This window comes from Prenolepis imparis, unplaced genomic scaffold (genome assembly GCF_030444845.1).
Source record: "Prenolepis imparis isolate NDT839.2.m4 unplaced genomic scaffold, iyPreImpa1.0 SCAF_2, whole genome shotgun sequence".
In the NCBI taxonomy this organism is placed as follows: domain Eukaryota; kingdom Metazoa; phylum Arthropoda; class Insecta; order Hymenoptera; family Formicidae; genus Prenolepis; species Prenolepis imparis.
The window spans coordinates 19886139-19911691 of NW_028141160.1; the positions used below are offsets into that span (position 1 = coordinate 19886139).

A 25553-nucleotide genomic window follows, 5' to 3' on the forward strand; every position below is an offset into this window, starting at 1 on the left:
CCCTCACTGTAATTGGGAAAAATCAAAGATTAAGTCTGCACATGTACTCTCCTTCTTTAAATGAGTGGACACAGAAATGTAAAAAAAAAAAAAATATATATATATACATATATTACTGCAATAATTATCTGTTTATTATATGTAAGCAGCTTAACACTATAAAGTAGTAATTCACCGTAACTGGGAAAGTAATAGGCAGTCTTAAACTTAAGATTAGATTGGCAGTAGATTTCGGAAAACAACAATAATATATAATAATATCTCTTCTTTTTTAATCTCGAATGCGTCCTGTATCAATCTCGAACAAAGGGGATGAGAGAAGAGCAACGAACGTCGCGAACAAGGTCGCTCCGATCACGTAGAGTATCCTGACGAGGAACAACACCCTATGCTTGCCCTCTAGCGACGTCGTCGTTGCGCATTGCTTTAGCAGATCGGTGCCATTCACTACGGTACACACATACCCTTAACGTCGACCGGGGCTTTTCATTACGCAACGTGATTGATGACGAGCCATCGTCCTGCGATATTATTTTGAGTAAGTGCGCGCGCTCGGTCTAGGCCAGGAACGGCCGCGCAGCAAGACCCATTATCTGTCGGTCCTCTCTCTTTTGCCCTCTCCTCGGCCATTGCCCACCTCATCTCTCGTTTCTCCCTCTCTCTCCCTCTCATGCCATCGTTCTCGTTTCAACGGCCTGCCATCGCGCGCGCACGTAACCCGCCTTTCGTATTCCAACCCTTTTGTTCGGCGTGGCCCGGCGGCGCTGCTAATGGAAAGCACTTTTAACCGATGCTAATGGAAACTCTCGCTTGCGCGCCACCGAGTTATCTCGACGCTCCCCGGTGTGCGGGGAATCACCGCGAAAAATTATCCCTCCCGCTTTTCGCGCGTCTCGTTACGACTTTCGATCGATCGGTTCGTCCCCGCCGACCGGATCGATTCCGACGTGGTTGAGGTTGACGCTTGAGGGCTTGAGGAACGATCGGTGAGCCAGGGCGGATGAGATAAGATCATAGGGAAAGGTCGGCTCTTGTGGGGAAACTTTACGCGCGACTATTGCCACGGAATCTCGCAAATTTGGAAAATCCTCCCCGGGATATATATAAGGGCGATATATTCGGGAAAGAAAAGCAAGATGTATCAGATGTAAGAATTATTTTCACACGCGCGTGTGGAAATTCTACGCAATTTTTCTACGAATGCCAAAATATTTATGCGCTCTCTTGCTTGTCGAAAAAATGGCTCATATATGCTGACAAGCTTGCTCATTTATTTCGGCGCATTTGCAAACAGCGTAAGAGGAACTTTTATGCAGGATACGCTTGTATACAGCATTTTGTCGTGGACACAAAATAATGACACAAAAGAAAGCAAAAGATTTTTAAAAAATCTTTTAAAATTAGCATTTAATTCTTGAAAATAGTGTAATTATTTTCACTACATTTATAAAGGGAATAATTATTTAAAGCGAGATAGCGTTCAATTATTTAGAAATATGTTGTTTAAAATTTTTTCTATCATTATATATAAATATATGAGTATCATAACTTTCTATGAAAGATAGAGCATTAGAAATGTATAAAATTGGTCTTTAATTATTCCTATATAAGTTTCAAATGATGGTAATAAATATAGTTAAACTTGATCGATGTACATAGAAATTATTCGATGCTTGCAGACGTATACAAACGACAAAAATGCAGATACACTCAGATATATTCTCGGCTTTCCTTATGATCTTGTTTCTCAGCTTTATATAATGTCTTTGTTGAAAAATTGAGACTGCGCGGTGCTCGTTCGACGTGCTCGTTATTAAATGCGATCATCAAAAGCCGTTATTATAAAGTACATTTTCTCAAGCGGATAAAATTGAAACGCTTCGCCGAGAATGAAGAAGCTGGATTCCTAACGAGAGCGTCGTTGCGCGGTGGCGTTTACGCTACATCGATCTTCGCCGTGACGAATTTTCGTGTCGTTTCACCCCGTCTCTTTCCTCTTCTCCTTTTTTTTTTCTTACTGCTACAGCGGAGAATTTGTCTTGGTCTTATCTCGACGTCGTGCTGTAACCATCTGGTTGCGAGAGAAGGTTGGCGTACTCTCGGTCATAAATTCCCATCATGCTCCAAATCAAACAGAGTAGAATTGATCCATTTGCTTTCTTTGTAGAAAGGGATGAGCTTCGTGTTTGCATATATATATGTAACGCGCGCAATATGTATCTTCCATAAAAATGATTTATTATTGATAGCGATCGTTTTCTACGACGTTTGCTGCATATAAGATAAAAAAAATTTGAATGAAGATAATACAATATATCTTTCAGTAAATTAAATTTTTGTACAAGATATATGATCGATACAAAGGCCGTCCAAGAATGTTATATTTAAAATATTTTTCGGCAATACGAAAGTAGTAACGAATATTTTAAATGTATTAAATATATCATCTTGTGAACTTTTTTATTTCACTCTCTAGAATATATATTTTTTATTGCCCACATTTTTTGTCTTTCAATTCTTCTACTGTATCGTGCAATTCTACGGGTACGAACGACTATGTAGTTTATTTACTATGAACGTCGGACGTGATTGTATGACAAATTAATGATCCGGCACGCTTCATGCATGAAAAGCTCCTTTGGCGCGAAAAAAGGCGCGTTTCGTCAAGAGCCCTCGGTATTTCGGAATGAAAATCACGTTCGCCGTCCGTCAGCCAGCCGGGCTGCCGGACAACGTGCCCGGCATTTCCCTGGGATTTTTCCTCCGCCAGTAATTATGCCTAAAGATTCGTTTTGCGCCGGCGCTTGAAGCCGGGGCTTCGAGTGTCTCTCTTAACGTGCGCCTAGAATAGCAAGCGCATACCGCAATGATGACGGCGCGGAAAATGCACACATACACGGAGGCCTAGTTTTCCGGAATGAGCGTAAACTTGAAAGGCTTCAGCGCCCGCAGACGAGAAATCCTTATCAAAGTGGAAGCCGCAAGACGAGGTAATCGAGCGTATGATTTATAGCGAACCGAAAGGGTTCACCCCTTCATTTCCGGACTCTACGCTTATACTGCTAAGTAAGCCTTAGCAATCCGCCTAACAAAACTCGATCGCAGATGCTGCCGAGTTAGCCCGGGACTTTATACATATATGTGTTCAATCGTGCGCTCTCTGTCCATTTGCGTAATTCGCCGCGTAAAGTTCGCCGGGGAAAGAGTTAACTGTCGGAAATCGAATAAGCTCGTGAGTACGTTGAAAGATGAGATGTTCCCAATAGAGGGAAATATGAGTAGAAACGAGGAAAAAAAATTTCGAAAACACTCGGGGCGGTTTTGAATAACATTTTTGTTTTTTTTTTATTTTTTTGTTTTTGTTTCGGGTCAGTTTCCAGTGAAGAAGCATCATTTTTCGGACAAAAGCTGTATCTATAGAATATCTCTACATTTCTCATTCATGTGATGTATAGTTTATGTGTGTGAAAAATGATAGCTTCTCTCTCTCTTTCACTCTAGCTCGAAATACAACTAATTGTGAGCAAAACTGTCAGCTATTCAAAACTTCTCCTTTCCCTGCTTATCTGTTTTGTTTGCAAAATAAATTGAATGCTGGTAGATCAAGATTCGATCTAGTCAATCTGTTCACGAAATTATACGTATACATTATGCTTGCCGCTATAGGACAAGAATTTAATTATATTTTAACGTAAATTAAGTTTTTTTATAATAATTATTTCTGGCCTGGGGGGGAGGGGAGCATGAAATTTTAAATTAACTTTATAATTAGTTATAATAAATCATAATATGAATAAATATAACATCTCAGTAGATGTGATTTATTTAATATAATTAATAATTGAATTTTATTTTATTTAAACATATAATTCGCTTTATTTTATTTTAGTTAGTAATTAGCTTCTTGTCGCCTAATTGTATCGCGGAATCGAATTATGACAAATATTGAGTTGTATTTATCCGATTTATTTAATTCGAGGTAAACGAGTCGCTCATTGCTATTTTAAAGAAAACCATAAGTTAAGTGAATATATACGTCACTAATATCCCATCTCTAGGGTACGCATTAATTGTAAAGTCCTACAGAGCTCAGCGTTTTCGATTCCCACGATTTTCGAGCGTCCCGGAACCTCTATCACGTGTGATCGAACGTTTTCCAATTACCTTCGTTCCTGGTGGAATCAGAAGGAAACCTGTGAGCGCGCGGAGTCACCTTTACGAATGCCGCTATATATTTACCGAGACGAACAAGGGCGCATGGCCGGGTGGATAGAAGAGTTACGGTCGTGTTTGTGTAAAAATTGTAGCGCCAGCGCACAGCGTACCTTGAATTTGTCCCAGTGAGTTACTTCCACGTTGGAATCGACGCGACCACTCTATGAAAAGTTTCCCCTCGGTCCGCAAACTTCGTCTTGCGCCCCGGTGATTTATTCATACCTTTTGTGCGCTTTATACGACGGCGTCTGTTTCTGTTGCTTAGCGTAGCGAGTACTATATCGGATTTGTGATGCGAAGTTTACGTGAAGTTTACGTAATCTTCGGATATCTAAGAAGATCAATATATATACGACTCGAGTACGAAAGCAACAATTAATTTCGTAACTATTTTCGGAATGAAATTACAGATATTAATTAAGACTAAAATTATTTTTTTTAATTAGAAACGACATGAAATTGATTCAAAAAGCAGAAGAAGATATTTCAATCTTGGTAGAATTTTTGTTTCTCATCGTTATCTCATGAGATATAATTTCGTTCAACTGTAATTATCTCTTAAATTTTCTCTTTATCCCCATTGTTCTGAATCTTTAGTTATTTTTTTCAGAATTTTATTTTTCTCCTCTTCATTTTTTTCCCATTAATTTGCGAGAACGAGTTTCTTTAAATCTATTCGTTTCGACATACGTATAACTTATTTTTTCTATTTATCGTTTGTGAAAGTCTTAGAGAAAAGTGTTAGAGAAAAAAAAGAATCATGTCGGATTTTGCATCTGGTATATGTATATAATAAATATGACTTTTTAATAGAAATTATATCTTCTTAATGAGAATAATAAAGACTGACGAATAGAAACTTGTTGATGGCGATTTGCATTTTGTTGAAATTTTTTTATCTTTGAATTTGTTGTAAAGCGATCATTTATTGGGTTATCGATCGAGAAAACGATACTTCCTCCTCGATATATGTCTGCGATTGCAGTCTACGTCTATCAGAGATACGGATAACGACAATGGGTTTCAGGACACACTGAGTATGGGCTCGACGATAAACCGCGACGTCGATTTTTCAAGTCGACGACGCGAGCAGAAGCTCTTAACGCGTTCGCACGGAGCTCGTAATATCCAGCGGCTTCCGGAAGCTCTTTTGAGAAGTGTCGCAGTGCTTATTGGAAAGTACGGCGACTCTCTTAACCGCACCGAGCTGGGCGACTTTTCGCGCAGAACCGAGGAAGGGCGTGTCGTCTCATCGAATTCGCGGCTTTTCGCAGCACCGCTCTTTAGTCCACTTCATCGTATTTTCTCTCTCTTCTTTCTTCCGTTTTCTTTTTGTTTCCGCTTTGATTAATGTATGTAACACGAAAGCAGCGTCGAAAGGGTTATGTGCCTCTCGAGGAGATGAAAATTGAATGGAAAATTAAAATATGCAACAGGAACAAAGATGTTACTACTCATCACAAAGTCGCGGATGATAACGCGAGGAGAAACGAGGTTATTATTCGTGTGGAGTATCGAGACGTGAAGATGGACGCGCGTTTCAATCTAGTGATTAGCTCGGCCAAATTACGATCGGCGAGCTTTTCATTTCTGTGATATCTTGCTACATTAGAAGCAAACGAGCTCGTAATATTACGTCGAACACATAAACTATCGCTCGCTACGTTCCCATGCAATTCCACTGCGGCCACGGAATTAATGTCTCCTTTGGCGCTCATTGCACACAGACGGAAATTAAACCTTCTGACTATATCAACTACTAATGGATTCCGAGAAAAAATTTGCACAGTATTCGTTTATAGTTATATATAAAAAAAGGGGGTGGAAATTAAATTTTTAAATGTTTTTCTCGCTTGAAAATGTATTCTACTGCGCATTTCTATTGAAATTTAAAAAAATTATTAATTTGTCATCGTTCTAGTTCTGATGAATTTTTCTGATTTTTCTGACAAAAAATTATTAATTTGTCATCGTTTTAGTTCTACTTCGATAAAGCATGCATTCGTGTAATTGATATATTAATTTATAAATTAAACGATTAAAAATTGGCCAATGTATGAGAGAGAGAGAGAAATTATCTAATAAATTAAATTAAATTACTAATTGTAAGTACTTTGGATGTCATTAAAGAATTAATTTCGTTTCATTCTAGTAAGTAAAAGATATTCTTACTGTTTTAGTTTTGCATAATATACACATTTTTTCTTATATTAAAATTGATTTCATATATATTTCAAAGTAAAGAAATAAATCTCATTTTATCGGCATAAATTATGAGAAACCAACGAGAAAATGTATAGACAATATAATCGGAAGACATCCATTCACGAGGTATATAAAATCGATCCTGTCCAAGTACATCCCAAAGTGTAAGAAACGAACGAAGAAGCCGGGGGACAAGGGTGAGAAAAGTGCAGTTAGTTCCAACAGGTAGCTGCGGATGCGACTGTGGTTTAAAAGCAATTTTCTTGTCACACCCCGTCACATTCTTCCCCGATAGTTCGGAACGATCGACTTCCTCTTGATTGCATACATATTGGGAGCTTAACCGGTCGATATTAACGTCTATGGTTTGCCTTGCACTGAAAAATTATGTTTCGACATCGCGAGTTATTTATAGGGCTTCTCTACTAAATGTCTACGGTATTATTTCTCGGATACTTTATGAAATAAATCATTTTTTAAAGAGTTTTAACACAACGTTTTCTCATATTTTTCATAAAGGTAGTTTCTAGATAAAGGAGATTGATTTCACATTTTTTATTTGAATAGAATATTATTTGATTAGCGTCGATTAATCCATCAATGTCAACATTCCATTTCTGTCGCAAAGTTTTATCTACAAAATATTTTTTTCATATAATGAATAATCTTCTCAATATTTCAGAAATGCAATTTTGTAAAGATATAAGATCAGTACAAAATACTTATACTTAACAATTTCGCTACTAATTAAGATATTTACAAAATAAAAATGAAAATAAAAATTTCGAAAAACTTTAAGGAAAAAAATAATTATAGTTATTAATTAAATTATATTTAGGTGATATTATCTATATACATACTCTTTTGATGAATCATTTACTATTCTATACATGAATATTTTCATTATTTCATATACGAGTATTACAATATTAAGATATATTAAGATATATTAAGCTGTATTAGTTATTTATATACGTAACAATTTACTTCTCATATTTTTATCTTTTTTGTAGTTTTCTGTAAATATCCATAAGCAGAATAAAGAGATTTGAAGTGTAAAATACGAATGACGACAGCAAGTATAAATAAATTAAGTTAGAGCTTGTGCTTCTTTGGTAATATCCAAATTTTCGGTACTCGATAAAACTGGATGAACAAAGCGGCCACGTACGAAACTAATAATGGTTGCATAATTTATGCAGATCATTGCGCTTCACGAAAGCTTCTACTTCCAAAATGGTCACCGTACGCCGAAAACGTACACGATTTTGAATGTCATTGAATACGATTGCGATGGAGTATACATTAGGGGAGCGTCAGTTGTCAACGCAATTAGATTGGTCCTCGTAACAATAGATGCATGAATAATTTATTACGCAATTGTCTTCGTTTCCAACTTTGGTCCCTTGAGTATTTCTATATTTATTACATCCCTGATCCTCGCCGAGCAGTTTTATCGGATCCCATGTCTGTCAATGATATTACAAGACTATTCGATAGTCAAAATATAGATTATCACTTATATCTGTATATATGTATATATACATAATAAAAGTCTTGTGCCTTTCTGTTTTTATCTTTAAAATTTTTGTTATAATATTATTCTTTTAATTTATTAACTCTATAAATTGTCGTTACAATGCTTGCAAAGTTTCACCTTCAAAATACTGATAACAAAGAGATTCAGTTTAATAATTAACGACAAAGTTCTAACAATAGTTTGTTTCTTAAATAGCTTAAAATTTTCGTTATTATGCCGTAAATTATTCTGAGAAAAAGCACTCATAAAGGCACTCAAATTTCGATATTCTTTCACAAGCATAACGTTTTTTCTCTTTTAAAAATAATTTTAAAGTCCATTTTTGAATTTGCAAGAAACCGTATTGTACATTTTTATACAGAAGCAGCACCGTAATTGCATAAGATGCGAAGTTTTCTTTTTTTTTTTCGACACTCAATCTTACTAGAAATCCATATGGGACGACTTTAAATTCAAGGCCCCAAAAATAGGTAATTTTCGTGAATTTTTTTCTAATAGAACTGTATATTTTGAATTTTTTGAGTTTTTTAAACCAAAATTTTGTTTACATTATGTTTATATAAATATTGTAAAAAGATTCAAGTTACAATGCTTTTTTTAATGAATAAAAATTCACGAAAATTACCTATTTTGGGGGTTTTTAAATAGAAATACTCCATTATGTGTACATACTCCTCAGCACGATTGATTCTCAACTTGCGACACGTTTTTCACGCGTGTTTACAGACAAACGTCATTCGCACCCCCCCGAGACTTTTGGCAGTGCTATGCAATGATGCCCTATACTGGTACTCCTGAAAATGCTTAAAAGCTGTAGTTGCCAAATTTTAAGATATAACGCGGCTAGAAGATGCGTTGTCCTCTTCCGTGAGGTACGTCTTCTCGCAACTACCATCACCATTTATCCGTTGGTAAGTTTCCAAACTTGAAAGTTTCGTGAGTCGCGCACGTATACTTGGCGTGCCGTGTATCCGAGTATCTCTCAGAGTTCGTATGCATCCGCCTGTACCCTTCTTGCACCCCGCAAACCCACGTTCTCCAACTCGCGCGATCGCGTTTCCTTCGTCGAGAGGCCGCTACATCATTATGAAAAAGAGCAATCCGAGTTTCTAATCCGCTAAAACCCGTCCTACTCCTTCCTACGTCACACAACTCCACCGACAGGAAGTATGACGAGGAAGAACGGAGAATGGGGAGAGAATATCCTTGCTTTCTTTCGACCGCAGATAGAAGTAAATAATCCGGACTCGAAATAATAAAATGTAATTTGAGTAACGGGGTTATATATATGCTGAAAGACCATAAATTGACCAAAGTGCACTCTTTGTTTGTATCATCTCATTTCTATTCTTTCCATCTGTAATTCCTCGATTCGTTGCGCGAAAATTTTTCTATAAAAGTGTTGTACAGCTATTTTTAGAGCTTGTAGATTTGTTTCGGAGCTATTTAAAATTATTTATTTCAGTACTTTTAAGAACTTAAGAGAAAATAAATTATTTTATAATAATTAAAATTGAGAACAGCACAAATATAATAATTTTCTAATAGTTATTCTCGACACTCTCTTTTCAATATCCATTTAGCTTAAATTCAAAAATATCCATTAAAAATTCCATTTACTTATCTTTGATGCAACTAAGAATCAACAAAATATGTTTTCAATACAGCAAATAGACCGATATTTAGCTATGTGAACCTAGCACCCGACTTTTTAAAAATTAATTTTTTAAAACGGAAAATGATAGCATTTCAATTGTAGTTGTTTGCAGTAACAATAATTTCGTTTGTAGTTTTATCAATTAATAAATAAAAAAAATTTTTTAAATGACTCGCACCCGACATTGAAATATCGCAAATCCGCTTGCGCAGTCTTCTTTAGAATCGTTTGTAGTTGTTTGTAGTGATTTTCCTTTCGTTTGTAGTTGAGTGGTTCAAAAGTTATAAACAATTGTTTATTCGTCCAAGAGCTAACTTTGTCAATTTTTAAGATTTTTCAAATCCGCTTGCGCAGTCTTCTTTAGAATCGTTTGTAGTTGTTTATAGTGATTTTCCATTCGTTTGTAGTTGAGCGGTTCAAAAGTTATAAACAATTGTTTTTAACTTTTGAACCGCTAAACTACAAACGAAAGGAAAATCACTACAAACAACTACAAACGATTCTAAAGAAGATGACTGCGCAAGCGGATTTGCGATATCTTTAAAATTAACAAATTTACCTCTTGGACAAATAAACAATTGTTTATAACTTTTGAACCGCTCAACTACAAACGAAAGCAAAATCACTACAAACAACTACAAACGATTCTAAAAAAGACTGCGCAAGCGGATTTGAAAAATCTTAAAAATTGACAAAGTTCGCTCTTGGACGAATAAACAATTGTTTATAACTTTTGAACCGCTCAACTACAAACGAAAGGAAAATCACTACAAACAACTACAAACGATTCTAAAGAAGACTGCGCAAGCGGATTTGCGATATCTCAATGTCAGAATTTATTATTTAAATATTTGTAAAAAAAATTGTTGTAAGAAATGATAACATTATTAATGCTATTATCGCGATATTCGTCCAAATTATTCGAACGAGGAATAAAAGCGTGCAGGGATGAAAAGAGTTCGGACGCTTTACTATTGTCGCTTGTATCGGACGGATAATCACTGAAATAGGCTGACTAGTGCTACTTTCTATCCCTGATTAATCGCCAGACTCGGAGAAAATCACTTTCTCATTATTATTGCATATGTACATTATATTGCATATTATATGCAAATATAATATGACTCATTCGAGCGAGATTTGTTAAATAATTTTGTCGAAACGCTCGTATATACATGATGTTATATAATATAAAACTTTCTGTTTTTTCCTCCGATTTCAAACATCAAATTGTAAGAGTTTTATACGTCATGTGCGAATAATGTTTTATTACTTTATCAATAGAGTTTATTATTTAAATATTTGTAAATGAAATTTAAAAAACATTGTTGTAAGAAATAATAACATTATTAATGCTATTATCGCAATATTTGTCGAAATTATTCGAACGAGGAATAAAAGCGTGCAGGGATGAAAAGAGTTCGGACGCGTTACTATTGTCACTTATATCGGACGGATAATCACTGAAATCGGCTGACCAGTGCTACTTTCTATCCCTGATTAATCGCCAGACTCAGAAAAAATCACTTTCTCATTATTATTACATATGTACATTATATTGCATATTATATGCAAATATAATATGACTCATTCGAGCGAGATTTGTTAAATAATTTTGTCGAAACGCTCGTATATACATGATGTTATATAATATAAAACTTTCTGTTTTTTCCCCCGATTTCAAACATCAAATTGTAAGAGTTTTATACGTCGTGTGCGAATAATATTTTATTACTTTATCAATAGAGTTTATTATTTAAATATTTATAAATGAAATTAAAAAAAAATTGTTGTAAGAAATAATAACATTATTAATGCTATTATCGCAATATTTGTCGAAATTATTCGAACGAGGAATAAAAGCGTGCAGGGATGAAAAGAGTTCGGACGCGTTACTATTGTCGCTTATATCGGACGGATAATCACTGAAATCGGCTGACCAGTGCTACAGTTTCTATCCCTGATTAATCGACAGACTCGGAGAAAATCACTTTCTCATTATTATTGCATATGTACATTATATTGCATATTATATGCGACTATAATATGACTCATTCGAGCGATATTTGTTAAATAATTTTGTCGAAACGCTCATATGTGTATATACATGATGTTATGATATAAAACTTTCTGTTTTTTTTTCCCCGATTTCAAACATCAAACGGTAAGAGTTTTATACGTCGTGTGAGCTATGTTAACCTAGCACCCGACTTTTTAAAAATTAACTTTTTAAAACGGAAAACGATAGTATTTCGTTTGTAGTTGTTTGTAGTAACAATAATTTCGTTTGTAGTTTTATCAATTAATAAATAAAAAAAATTTTTTAAATGACTCGCACCCGACATTGAGATATCGCAAATCCGCTTGCGCAATCTTCTTTAGAATCGTTTGTAATTGTTTGTAGTGTTTTTCCTTTCGTTTGTAGTTATAAACAATTGTTTATAACTTTTGCACCGCTCAACTACAAACGAAAGAAAAATCACTACAAACAACTACAAACGATTCTAAAGAAGACTGCGCAAGCAAATTTGAAAAATCTTAAAAATTGACAAAGTTAGCTCTTGGACGAATAAACAATTGTTTATAACTTTTGAACCGCTCAACTACAAACGAAAGGAAAATCACTACAAACAACTACAAACGATTCTAAAGAAGACTGCGCAAGCGGATTTGCGATATCTCAATGTCAGAATTTATTATTTAAATATTTGTAAAAAAAATTGTTGTAAGAAATGATAACATTATTAATGCTATTATCGCGATATTCGTCCAAATTATTCGAACGAGGAATAAAAGCATGCAGGGATGAAAAGAGTTCGGACGCTTTACTATTGTCGCTTGTATCGGACGGATAATCACTGAAATAGGCTGACTAGTGCTACTTTCTATCCCCAATTAATCGCCAGACTCGGAGAAAATCACTTTCTCATTATTATTGCATATGTACATTATATTGCATATTATATGCAAATATAATATGACTCATTCGAGCGAGATTTGTTAAATAATTTTGTCGAAACGCTCGTATATACATGATGTTATATAATATAAAACTTTCTGTTTTTTCCTCCGATTTCAAACATCAAATTGTAAGAGTTTTATACGTCATGTGCGAATAATGTTTTATTACTTTATCAATAGAGTTTATTATTTAAATATTTGTAATTAAATTTAAAAAAAATTGTTGTAAGAAATAATAACATTATTAATGCTATTATCGCAATATTTGTCGAAATTATTCGAACGAGGAATAAAAGCGTGCAGGGATGAAAAGAGTTCGGACGCTTTACTATTGTCGCTTATATCGGACGGATAATCACTGAAATCGGCTGACCAGTGCTACTTTCTATCCCTGATTAATCGCCAGACTCAGAAAAAATCACTTTCTCATTATTATTGCATATGTACATTATATTGCATATTATATGCAAATATAATATGACTCATTCGAGCGAGATTTGTTAAATAATTTTGTCGAAACGCTCGTATATACATGATGTTATATAATATAAAACTTTCTGCTTTTTTCCCCCGATTTCAAACATCAAATTGTAAGAGTTTTATACGTCGTGTGCGAATAATATTTTATTACTTTATCAATAGAGTTTATTATTTAAATATTTATAAATAAAATTTAAAAAAAATTGTTGTAAGAAATAATAACATTATTAATGCTATTATCGCAATATTTGTCGAAATTATTCGAACGAGGAATAAAAGCGTGCAGGGATGAAAAGAGTTCGGACGCGTTACTATTGTCGCTTATATCGGATAATCACTGAAATCGGCTGACCAGTGCTACTTTCTATCCCTGATTAATCGCCAGACTCAGAAAAAATCACTTTCTCATTATTATTGCATATGTACATTATATTGCATATTATATGCAAATATAATATGACTCATTCGAGCGAGATTTGTTAAATAATTTTGTCGAAACGCTCGTATATACATGATGTTATATAATATAAAACTTTCTGTTTTTTCCCCCGATTTCAAACATCAAATTGTAAGAGTTTTATACGTCGTGTGCGAATAATATTTTATTACTTTATTAATAGAGTTTATTATTTAAATATTTGTAAATAAAATTTAAAAAAAATTGTTGTAAGAAATAATAACATTATTAATGCTATTATCGCAATATTTGTCGAAATTATTCGAACGAGGAATAAAAGCGTGCAGGGATGAAAAAAGTTCGGACGCTTTACTCGTACTATTGTCGCTTGTATCGGACGGATAATCACTGAAATAGGCTGACTAGTGCTACTTTCTATCCCTGATTAATCGACAGACTCGGAGAAAATCACTTTCTCATTATTATTGCATATGTACATTATATTGCATATTATATGCGACTATAATATGACTCATTCGAGCGATATTTGTTAAATAATTTTGTCGAAACGCTCATATGTGTATATACATGATGTTATGATTTAAAACTTTCTGTTTTTTTTTCCCCGATTTCAAACGTCAAACGGTAAGAGTTTTATACGTCGTGTGAGCTATGTTAACCTAGCACCCGACTTTTTAAAAATTAATTTTTTAAAACGGAAAATGATAGTATTTCGTTTGTAGTTGTTTGTAGTAACAATAATTTCATTTGTAGTTTTATCAATTAATAAATAAAAAAAATTTTTTAAATGACTCGCACCCGACATTGAGATATCGCAAATCCGCTTGCGCAATCTTCTTTAGAATCGTTTGTAATTGTTTGTAGTGTTTTTCCTTTCGTTTGTAGTTATAAACAATTGTTTATAACTTTTGAACCGCTCAACTACAAACGAAAGAAAAATCACTACAAACAACTACAAACGATTCTAAAGAAGACTGCGCAAGCAAATTTGAAAAATCTTAAAAATTGACAAAGTTAGCTCTTGGACGAATAAACAATTGTTTATAACTTTTGAACCGCTCAACTACAAACGAAAGGAAAATCACTACAAACAACTACAAACGATTCTAAAGAAGACTGCGCAAGCGGATTTAAAAAATCTTAAAAATTGACAAAGTTAGCTCTTGGACGAATAAACAATTGTTTATAATTTTTGAACCGCTCAACTACAAACGAAAGGAAAATCACTACAAACAACTACAAACGATTCTAAAGAAGACTGCGCAAGCGGATTTGCGATATCTCAATGTCGGGTGCGAGTCATTTTGAAAATTTTTGTTATTTATTAATTGATAAAACTACAAATGAAATTATTGTTACTACAAACAACTACAAACGAAATGCTATCAATTTCCGTTTTAAAAAATTAATTTTTAAAAAGTCGGGTGCTAGGTTCACATAGCTACGATATTTCTATTCGAGGACGATTGCCTATTTCTGATCTGTATTATCTATTGTGTCGTGAAGGAAGAAAAATGATACAATAACACTGTTTTTTCCATATCTGTTCAACTATAAAAAAATGATTATCTGAATTCAGTATTTATTCTATTAAAATTTTTTAAAGATTATGCTTATGTTATATAATAATTTTATATGATTTATGTGTCTTTTATTTTATGTATAGTACATTTGAATTACATGCATTTGTTTTTTTCTTTTTCTCTCTCTCTCTCTCTCTCTCTCTCTTTTTCTAAATTAATTTTTCTTATTTCCTCCTTCATTAAATTTTATTAATGAAATTGCAATTAATGTAATTGTAATACAAAAGTCGCAATGGAGAGTCATGATCTTGGGGTATATCTACAATCGGCGTTCATATCTTGTTTGTGAAGTTTCCGTCCGTAAAGAATGTCGCGATATTTGCTTCGGAAGTAGACCGCGAGGCAATAGCATTCGCGATTGCGCGGCGCGACAAAAATTTGCATCGCCTGTTATGCGAAGCAAAGTGGGTCGAGCGGCATTAGATATATACGTAGGAAAGCATTGCATTTTACCATTATGACGTTGCCTTTCGAGATCATTGAACCAGCGTCAACAGTACATCCTTCCTCCACCGAATGGAATAGTTCCGTCATAGTTATTTCAAACGTTTCCAATCGGTAAATATCTTTATGTAAACTATATTTATGCTTCTTTCTTAATCAGAGTATCAAATGTGTCAAAATGCGTTTAAATAAAAATATATGAAATGTGGTATAAATAAATAATATGAGAATAAAAATGCTCAAATATAAAATATTATATTTTTATGTAAAATAAAAAAAAAATAAATATAAAAGATAATAAAATATTCTGAAAATTTTCTTGAAAAGAAGTGAGATAAATTAGTTCTCATTCAGATATATCAAATCGTGCGCGAGATCGATCGGAATGGAACACGTGTTTGCGCGCGGCAGGAAATGACAATTAAAATCGCAATCAGAGTTAGGAGTAACGGATTTGCATGAGTTGTAGTTTCGGAATATCAAAGCGCCGCAATCCTGTATCGCGCGTGAGATGGAAGAACCGTGTAAATTAGGATTCGCGCGGACGTCGACCCCTGAGCGCGCGGCTGCGATATTATTCCATTAATTATTATCAGTTTATACACTACTAGATGTCGCAAATCGGATTTAACACCCATTATGGAAGTGGTTAGAAGTGTGCGTAGCTACAACTCGGATAAGATCGTGCGGATTTGCGAGCAAAGGAAACTTAACCACGATCTCACAACCAAGTTCTCGCCTGTGGATACTTCCGGAGATAGCCGAGCCGGATTTAATCCCGATATTGAATTCGAGCAATCTGCATGAATCGGGCTACAGAACTAGCTTTTGAACCCGCGACCTGTCGATCGAAAATGTTCCTAATGTAACGGGAATCGCGCGGAAGGACTTGTACGACTACTGGTTATAAGATTATTACTTGGCCGTTATCTTGCAATCGCAGTGCGAGTTTGTTTATTTTCCAAAAGGTATATTGCATAAATTGCTTATTGGCTCATCAAGAAAAAAAGTAAGATAAAAGTAGAAGCAAGCACGATCAATTAATTATTTGTTTTTGTCCCTCTCTTTCTTTTTTTTTCTCTCTCTCGCTCAATCCATAAAGTTAAGGAGGAAAAATAAAATATAGAAAATGAAAAAAAAAGGCACAAAATAGAGTACAAGATATAAAAATTATAGAAATACTATTTTAAAAGTTTAAGATAAATCAAGAAAGATGTTATGCTTATATTATTGGTTTTACATGGCAATACTGCACAGAGAGAATTTTTTCTTAGAATTTACCCTGAAAATCATAATAATCGTGGAACAATATGGTATGAAAAGAATTTTATGAGAATTTCTTTGATTAATATTTATCACAATAAAAATAATATCACAATAAAATATAAAATATGTTTAATTAATTTTACTATGTAGTTTAGTAAAATTAATCAAACCTGTTTTATATTTTATTGTGATAGATATTATTTTTATTGTGACAAATATTAATCAAAGAAATTCTTATAAAATTCTTCCCATACCATATTGTCCCACGATTACCATGATTTTCAGGGTAAATTCTAAGAGAAAATTCTCTCAGTGTAGTTAAGCTTTAAAATGATATGAATTATCATTATTCAAATATAAATATTTAAATAAGAGTAATGTTAATTACTGTTAATAAAATATTATAAAAATATTTTAAAGTATCTTTGTATTATTTTTTTTCTGTATATTACAAGTGACATACATGAAACATAACAAACATGTTATAGCATCTCGTGGATCAAAACTGGGAATCGTTCATGCTTTAAGCTTCTGTTCTTATGTAAATCCGTGTGCAATTGTATGCAGCTCGCTAACTGTATATAAGCGTTTGCGTTGGATTCATGCGACTTTTGCGCCATTGCGAGAATTCTGTTCAGAGTTCACCTTTGCACTCGCGATGAGAGCTCCCAATATAGGATAGAAAATATCGCTGAGAATTTATTCGACCGTTGGTAATTCGCGAGTCACATACCAGATATTCGTACCTATGCACATAACACCCGAGGTTTTTCTCTTCGAAACGATCTTCCGATCTTCGATCTTCCGATAGCGGGGATTGCTGTTCCTGGTTTGATTCTAGAAAATGTATGCCGGACATGTCAGCTTCGTGCTGGTTCTTTTGACAGTAACGCTTTACTGCGTATCGCAGCTGAGTGACATCCAACTCTTTTTCTCTTTCAATAGGCGCAATAAAATTCCTCTCTCGAAAGATGCTTTTGTTAGATTTTATTTCGCATTTTGTTGTGTTTGTTTCATATTCAACGATATATTTCGTTCTCGAGCGAGTTCTCTCTCTAAGGGGTCAACATATTTCTAAATAAGATTTTATTTATATTTTTATACCTACTTGAGCGAGATATACATTTATAACTCATAATATAAGATTATATAATATTAAATATATCTTTTTTCTATGCAACTGTATAAATTAAGATATGAAAGAATTTAAAATGTGCTATTTTAAAAGAAAATGTCAGCAATTTTTATACAGTCGAATTGAAAGCTGAAAACTGCAAGAATTTTTAAACCTTTTTTGGTAAATTCGATCATCAAAATATATAATTGTATTTACGGTTATCATCAGATCTCAGTCTCTTTAATAATATCTTACTTCTCTCTCTTCTCTTGTTTTCTCTCAATTTTATCTGTATCTTTTATTTTCAAGAATATTCTTTCGGTAATCTGAATACTCAGATGCAGGAAGAAACGAGGGATTGCTAGGTCAGTGCTTTGTAACCCCGGGACTCTCCGTAACACAGAATCGCGCGAAATATTGGTTTGCTTATCCTACCTCGTTGAATTCAGCCCTACAATTCTGCCTTCCAAGTGCTGCGTCATAAAAGTCAAATGGCCGTGTAAAGGAAGTGGCTCGTATGTCCTGGAGAATCGCCAGAGATATAGCCAATACCACGAAATTTAATTGTTCGAGAGAGAGAGAGAGAGAGACTTCGGATTACGGTGCTCTCAAAGTGTAATCCGATTACGACTCTGCCTCGCAATCTCCCACCCCTCCCCCAATTACCGCACTCCGTTCGCTGTAATTAAACCGACGTGTACTGACCGGTGTAATTTCTGTCAACGAGGTGGAATGCACATCGTTACTTGATCTCCTCCTTCCGAATGACAAGTACTCGATCGCGACCGTTCAACGACTTTCATCGATTTAAAATGGATTTTATTTTCGTGAAAAACATGTTGTTGCAAACGCGCGCGTTTCTAGACAAATTGATTCGATTTTCCCAAAAACCAATACTAACGTTGATAACAGCCGATTATGAATCTAGTTCTCGAGAGATCGATAATAGTATTAACTGTCATGATCATTTACAGAGGAAGTGGATACGAATACACACATAATTGTGCAATTGACTCGATAATTAGTTAATGTTATATGAATTGCATTTTTGCTATGACGTCTGTTTATATATTTAATGAAATTGATGTTTTTAAAATGTGAATATTATTTATTATTAAACAGTTACAATTAATCAAGTAATGATAAATATTTGTTAGTTTTCTTTTTCTTCGATTCTAATTAATAATTTATTTCACAGAGAGAATTTTCTCTTAGAATTTACCATGAAAATCATGGTAATCGTGGGACAATATGGTATGGAAAGAATTTTATGAGAATTTCTCTGATTAATATTTATCGCAATAAAAATAATAATATCTACACGTTAAAATATATACTATGCAGTTTAGTAAAATTAATCAAACATGTTTTATATTTTATTGTGAAAGATATTATTATTTTTATTGTGATAAATATTGATCAGAAAAATTCTCATAAAATTCTTTTCATACCATATTGTCCCACGATTACCATGATTTTCAGAGTAAATTCTAAGAGAAAATTCTCTCCGTGTTCTTGATACATGATACAGATGCAAATTTAATTTATTTTTCATAAGCGAGTAATTAATAATTTTTCTACATCTTTTTTTATTTAACATAAGATTTATCGTAAAGCGCTACTGTCTAATAATTATTAACTGTTTTATGTTATTTGTTATCTCAATTTTTTATCGGCAAATCCATAATTTCTTTTATTTTTCATTTATCTTATCTTGTATCATTTCATTATTAGATATTGTATATTGATCCGTCTCATCGTAGTAATTGTATGTTTGTAATTATTTAGTTGAGATGACATTTATCTTGGAAGTTGGATCGATGTATGTACGTATGTACATGTTACGTTTACCGAGGATATACGAGCGACGAGCGATCGAGGAATGAAACAATCACCGAAGGGTACTTCAAGCACGAGAAATTGGGCTCGTTCTTTCGCGATGTGACCCTCTCCCGTCTTTCCTGCGACGCGACCGCGGGCTATTGTTTTTTCAATAATGGACAAGCTCCTTGGAGAATGAACCAAAGATCTAGCAATAATGGCATTGAGGAAAATGCTATCAATGTACGTGTCGCAGAATGGCACACACGAGGCCACGTACGGATACTGTTTACGTTGCAGGATACACGTTATATAAATCGACACGCATTTATCGGGTAAATTCTTATTCCTTGTCGTACCTTGTATTTCCCGTATCTACAGATTCTAAAAATATACATTTGAGCATTTTTCGTTCTGAAGCAGTTCTCGAATCGATATGACATAATCAAATTAATATTTAAATCTTTGAAAGAATTACTATACAAATAGAAAAAAGATTTGGTATAAGTAATGCATAAAAAGTGTTTTGTACTGTAATTAATACAGAGAGAGAATTTTCTCTTAGAATTTACCCTGAAAATCATGGTAATCGTGGGACAATATGGAAAGAATTTTATGAGAATTTCTCTGATTAATATTTACCACAATAAACATAATAATAGCTACATGTTAAAATATAAAACATGTTTGAATAATTTTACCATGCAGTTTAGTAAAATTAATCAAACATGTTTTATATTTTATTGTGATAGATATTATTATTTTTATTATGGTAAATATTAATCAGAGAAATTCTCATAAAATTCTTTCCATACCATATTGTCCCACGATTACCATGATTTTCAGGATAAATTTTAAGAGAAAATTCTCTCCGTGTAGTAAAATATAAAAAATTAAATCTTGCACGTATAAAACGACACAATTAAAATTATTTCCTTATAATCTTTTAATTTTAATAATTTGTTTGAAGCACTTGGCGTTAAAAGTGAAGATGAATTAAAGGGTTGTGCGTGTGTATGTTTCTCTATGTGCGGGAAGAAATAATTTGTGTTCCTAATTTATAAATAATACTCTAATAAAAAAGATAACTTACAGTTTAAACAAAAATATCTATAGATATTTGTATTATAATTATTATTATTATAACGTATATAAAATTTTAATTATTAATTGGTTCTTTCGGATTAAAAAGTATCAAATGCAAATAATTTGAAGAGATATTATTCGGTAATTTTTGTTAGTATTGAACATTTTAAAGAGAATAATCTGTACATCTTCCACACGACCTATATTTACGCGATCTGTTCGAGCACAAGTCCGCTTTTGTAGCTATAAACTGCGCGTTCAACGGACGTATATCAATATTGACGCAAAAATCGTCGACGCAGAACGCAGGGTACGGCCGCTATTAAAGCCGATCGTGCCCCTGTGTCTCATCGGGCGTGCCGTTTTTTTTTTGAACGGCATCTACTGCACGGCGTCAGCCCCTGTTGGTTCGTCACTGTTGTTTCGGCCGACCGGAATTGCGTGTTGGCAGCACAAATGCGTTAAGCTCTATCAGCTTTCGCTCGTGCTCGTAGCCGGGGACCATCGCTCCGTACCGGAGGTGTTTCGGTCCATGCCCGGATTTGCATGATATGGTAATTTTTCTCGATACGCGACAGCAGTGTCACATGAGCATCCACACACGCGGGTTCTCTTTCTCTCTCTCTCTTTTTCTCCCTCTCTTTCTCTCTTCTTCATCCACTTTTCCCGACCCCCAAAGCGTCGCACATATGCGGGACTGCATCACTGGACCGGAGGCGTATCTAGATACGACGAATTTTAGATCGAGAGATAGATCTTCGTATGCAAACTGCGAATAATCCCGATGGAGCATACGTGGCGAAATTCAAATAAAAGGATAGGAAGTTTGCGATGTGTATCGTTGATGTTTTGCAGTTTGTAGCAGTTTTCTCGGAATAATCTTTGATGCCACGTGCATCGGCATTGTGAGAAAATATGACTGAGATTTCTTTTATATAAAATCAAGCAATGTTTGATAATATTTATTTTTAAATATCACGATTTTTCACAATTTTATAGCAAACTGATATGTATAATAGGTTTATAATTATATGTGAATTTTTAAGTGCGAATTCTAATTCTTACATATGCAGCATTAATTCAATATATAGATTTATTGTTAGCTTTACTTCTTTTTTATAAAAGCATTTATTTTATGTAATAATTTTTGTTGATTTTATATTTAAAGTCGTGTGTCCTATTTTTTTATATTAATCTTTAAAATTATTTAAAGTAGAATATAAATAAACAGAATATTGTGGAGAAAGAAAAAGAGAGAATTCGTTTATTACTTTAATTTTTGAAAGACATAAAGTTGTTAAACAACTATATGATTAGGTACTATATCAAAAGAATTTAAATATGTTTGAGTATTAAATCAGAAAAAAATTAAATGAAAGATAATTTATTACTAAGAAAATCGGTTATTATTTGATAAAATTTTTATCTAAAAATATATGAAACGTTGATGAATTTAAGCCACACGACTACATTTGTTTTTACAACATATTTTTTTAGTGAAATATTACAAAGTACACACAATATCAATATACTTTATATTAACTATTTTTGCACAGCAAATTCGCAATATCGCAATATTGGCGTTAAATAAAAGTTTCAAGCTTTATTGATTTGAAATATTGACGTTACCCTGGCATAATACTTGCACTGGTCAGTAGTGCGAAATACTCTCCATTAACGTAAAGTAGGGTAGAGAACAGATGTCACAGTTGGGAGAGACAGTATCTACATAGTGGTATTCTAAAGTGGCAAGTTTAGCGCACACAGAACTGTATAATAAGCAGCGACATTTCGGACATTTCCGTACTGAATACTCTATGTAATATAGTTATGTATGCTTCAAGTTATATCTGACTATTAATTAAATATTATCATTTGTTTTTGTATCTTTTTCTAAAATAATTAGCAATTTACGCTAAAATATAATTCAATTTTATTTAAATTATTATTCAACTTTCATTTTCCTTTATATCTAATTATATTCCAAATGTATTTTATCCGCTTTGACGTTTTAAATATTGAATTGCAAAACCGGAATTGATTTTCATAACACTGAAAATATATCTATATCAAAGTATATATACTTATATGTTATGTATCTGCAAACAATCAGAGCCTAAACTACCGCGATTTCTACGATTTACAGACTGGACTGACAATCCACCTCCGCAGTTGCCACGCGACTCGCCATTCTCCCATCTTGCCATCTTGTGAAAGCTCAATCTTACGTGCACAGCGTGGTGAACACATCTCGTTACACCGCTATCAGCCTCGTGTGTAGTAGACAAACAGACCTTCCTTGCGCGCGAGATCTCGTTAATCTTACGGTAACAAAGCTGGTACAAGCATTCTAACGTCGTGAGGCGAATGAAAGACTTTTCGTCACAAAGCGAAAGAGAGAGAGAGAGAGAATCGATCTTGAGATAATGAAGTAAAATAGCCGCTTTACACAGCATGGAACTTATTGCCCTATCGACTCTGTATTTTCGATAATTATAATGGCTAAATTTGCGCTTTATATTTTTCTCTGTATAGTACAGCATTTTTTTAAATGCCATGGTACTTGTGTATTTCTAACACAAGAACGCCAGAAGAACCGTCGAAAATTTATCAATATATACGCGAATTAATTTCAATTTACATTTACAAGAATATTTCGAAATAGTTGAAGCATTTGTCGCCCCAAATTTTGGCAACTTATTTGTTTCAAATGAGAATTTTAAATACCTACATTTATGCTTGACATGTATTTGTTATTTTTATTCGAAAAAGTAATTAATTTAAAAAAAATAATAATATTTAATTCTGTTTTTTCAACGTTTTTCTCTAAATTGATTGTCATATATTAATTATGAAATTATGAAGACTCACTGGTACGCTGATTACGCTGCAGCGGAGAGTATCACACCTCATTAATCTGTAAAATATAAATATATCCACATTATATGTATACAAGCCAGTGTTCAAGAAAATTAAAATTATTTCTTGAAATTTATCTATTTGATTTATTTATCTATTTCAAAGAATATAATTACAATGCGATTAAATTTATTTGTTTTTTAAGCAAATATTGAACTTAAAAAATTACAGTTCATGAAAGAAGAAATTTTCAAATGTAAACTTTTATATAAAATATGATAAATATAATAAAAATTCTAATCATCTAAATAATTATAAAATTTAAAAATATAATATATATAAATTATTGCAATTATTTTATTAAATAATCAAATATATTATTATTATAAGATTTAAATCAGAAATATTAAATATATTTATATATCTAAATAATTGTTATTATTTCATTAAACATTTCAATATGTTATAACATTTAAATAAGAAATATTATATATATAATATATATCTAAATAACTGTAATTATTTTATTAAATATTTCAAATATTTCACACAATAAAATAAAATTTGGAATATGTATTACATGTAGTGATGGAAAAATAATCACACTATCGCGGAGATAAACGGATTATTAAGAATTTTATGCAAAATATGTTACATATTGTGCTCACCTTACAGTTGCCCCGCTGTCGCCCGATGCCCCCCTCAGGCCTGCTCCTCCTCTCTCGTCTTGGTTATGTTCCTGCCGATAGAGAAAATCTTTAATATACACATGTAACGTGAACTGCAGACTAGCTGTAATGACAATACTTACATATCGGAAAGTAATATTGTCCGCTCTTTCGTGGCACTGGTATACTCGCGCAACACTCCCGAAAACACGGTTATAATCGCGATCGCGTACGCGTTATTGACGACGATCACTCGGTATACTTATCGCACTCGACACTGTTCACGCGACACCGGCTCTTTATTAACATCGCGACCGAACATTACTTGCGAAAACTACGATACGATCTCAATAATACTCGTCCGCCCTGATCTTCATCCGCGAGGTATAAAAGCGCGCGAGTTAAATAACCCGACTCAACCTTAACTCACTTCACGCAATAAAGAGAGAACGGAAATGAGTTGGCGCGCGCCTCGACAATCCAACCTAACGCTATTACGTCACGATAAACAGCTGCCAACGTGAAGGGTGAGAAGTGAAGTTTGTCGCGCAGGTAGAGACAATCATCGCTCGTGACGATTAAAACAATAGACGTACCTTCGCGCGATCACGTCTCGATGTTAATACGACGACAGGTAAGACACTATCTATATCTATGTCGCCGAGTCCTGCCGTATTTCGTTTTCCTCTTTCGATTTTATTGCGATAACAGCGGACAAGCGCGATCTCGTCCGCTCCGCTAGATCCCTCTGCGCGAATGACAAAGCGACCTCACGCGAGTAACTAGCGCACTATACGTAAGCACGCGTTCACTCTTTTTTTTCTACACGTTGGCAGCAGTGAAAAGAATTACGCTAAATTGCCTGCGATCCAGCTCCTTGTCGTTCACGAAATATTTAACGCCTTTTCTCCACAAAATAAAGGTATGCGAAATACTTCATTCCACGAATTTCATATCAATTATTAATATAAACGGCTGCTGTATCCCTTTCGCTTTATTTCATCATCACTCCATCTCACGATTCCATGTATAATTGCGCTTTCTCCAATCGAATATTTTAATTGGCAAATGTATAGGTTACAATTGCGGTAATCGCGGATCGCCGGGGGAATTATAATTAAATTGGAAAGAATTTTTACAGCACGATACGGAAATATATTCGAGAAAGAGGCATTAAGGAAAGAATTTTCTCTCCATAAAAATGTTAGTTAACGAATCGCGAGAAATGAGTCG

General features: G+C 33.7%; 1 long non-coding RNA gene across 1 annotated transcript in view; it reads right to left on the minus strand.

Moving 5' to 3' along the window:
* Positions 1-24627, minus strand: part of LOC145933197 (uncharacterized) — a 39664-nt gene extending 15037 nt beyond the window's left edge. Inside the window, exons 1-3 of the long non-coding RNA XR_014424827.1 lie at positions 24464-24627; positions 24321-24391; positions 23665-23710 (exon numbers count right to left, since the gene is read on the minus strand). This is a non-coding gene — a long non-coding RNA (uncharacterized LOC145933197). The remainder of the gene's footprint in view (positions 1-23664; positions 23711-24320; positions 24392-24463) is intronic.
* Positions 24628-25553: the final 926 nt, after the last annotated feature.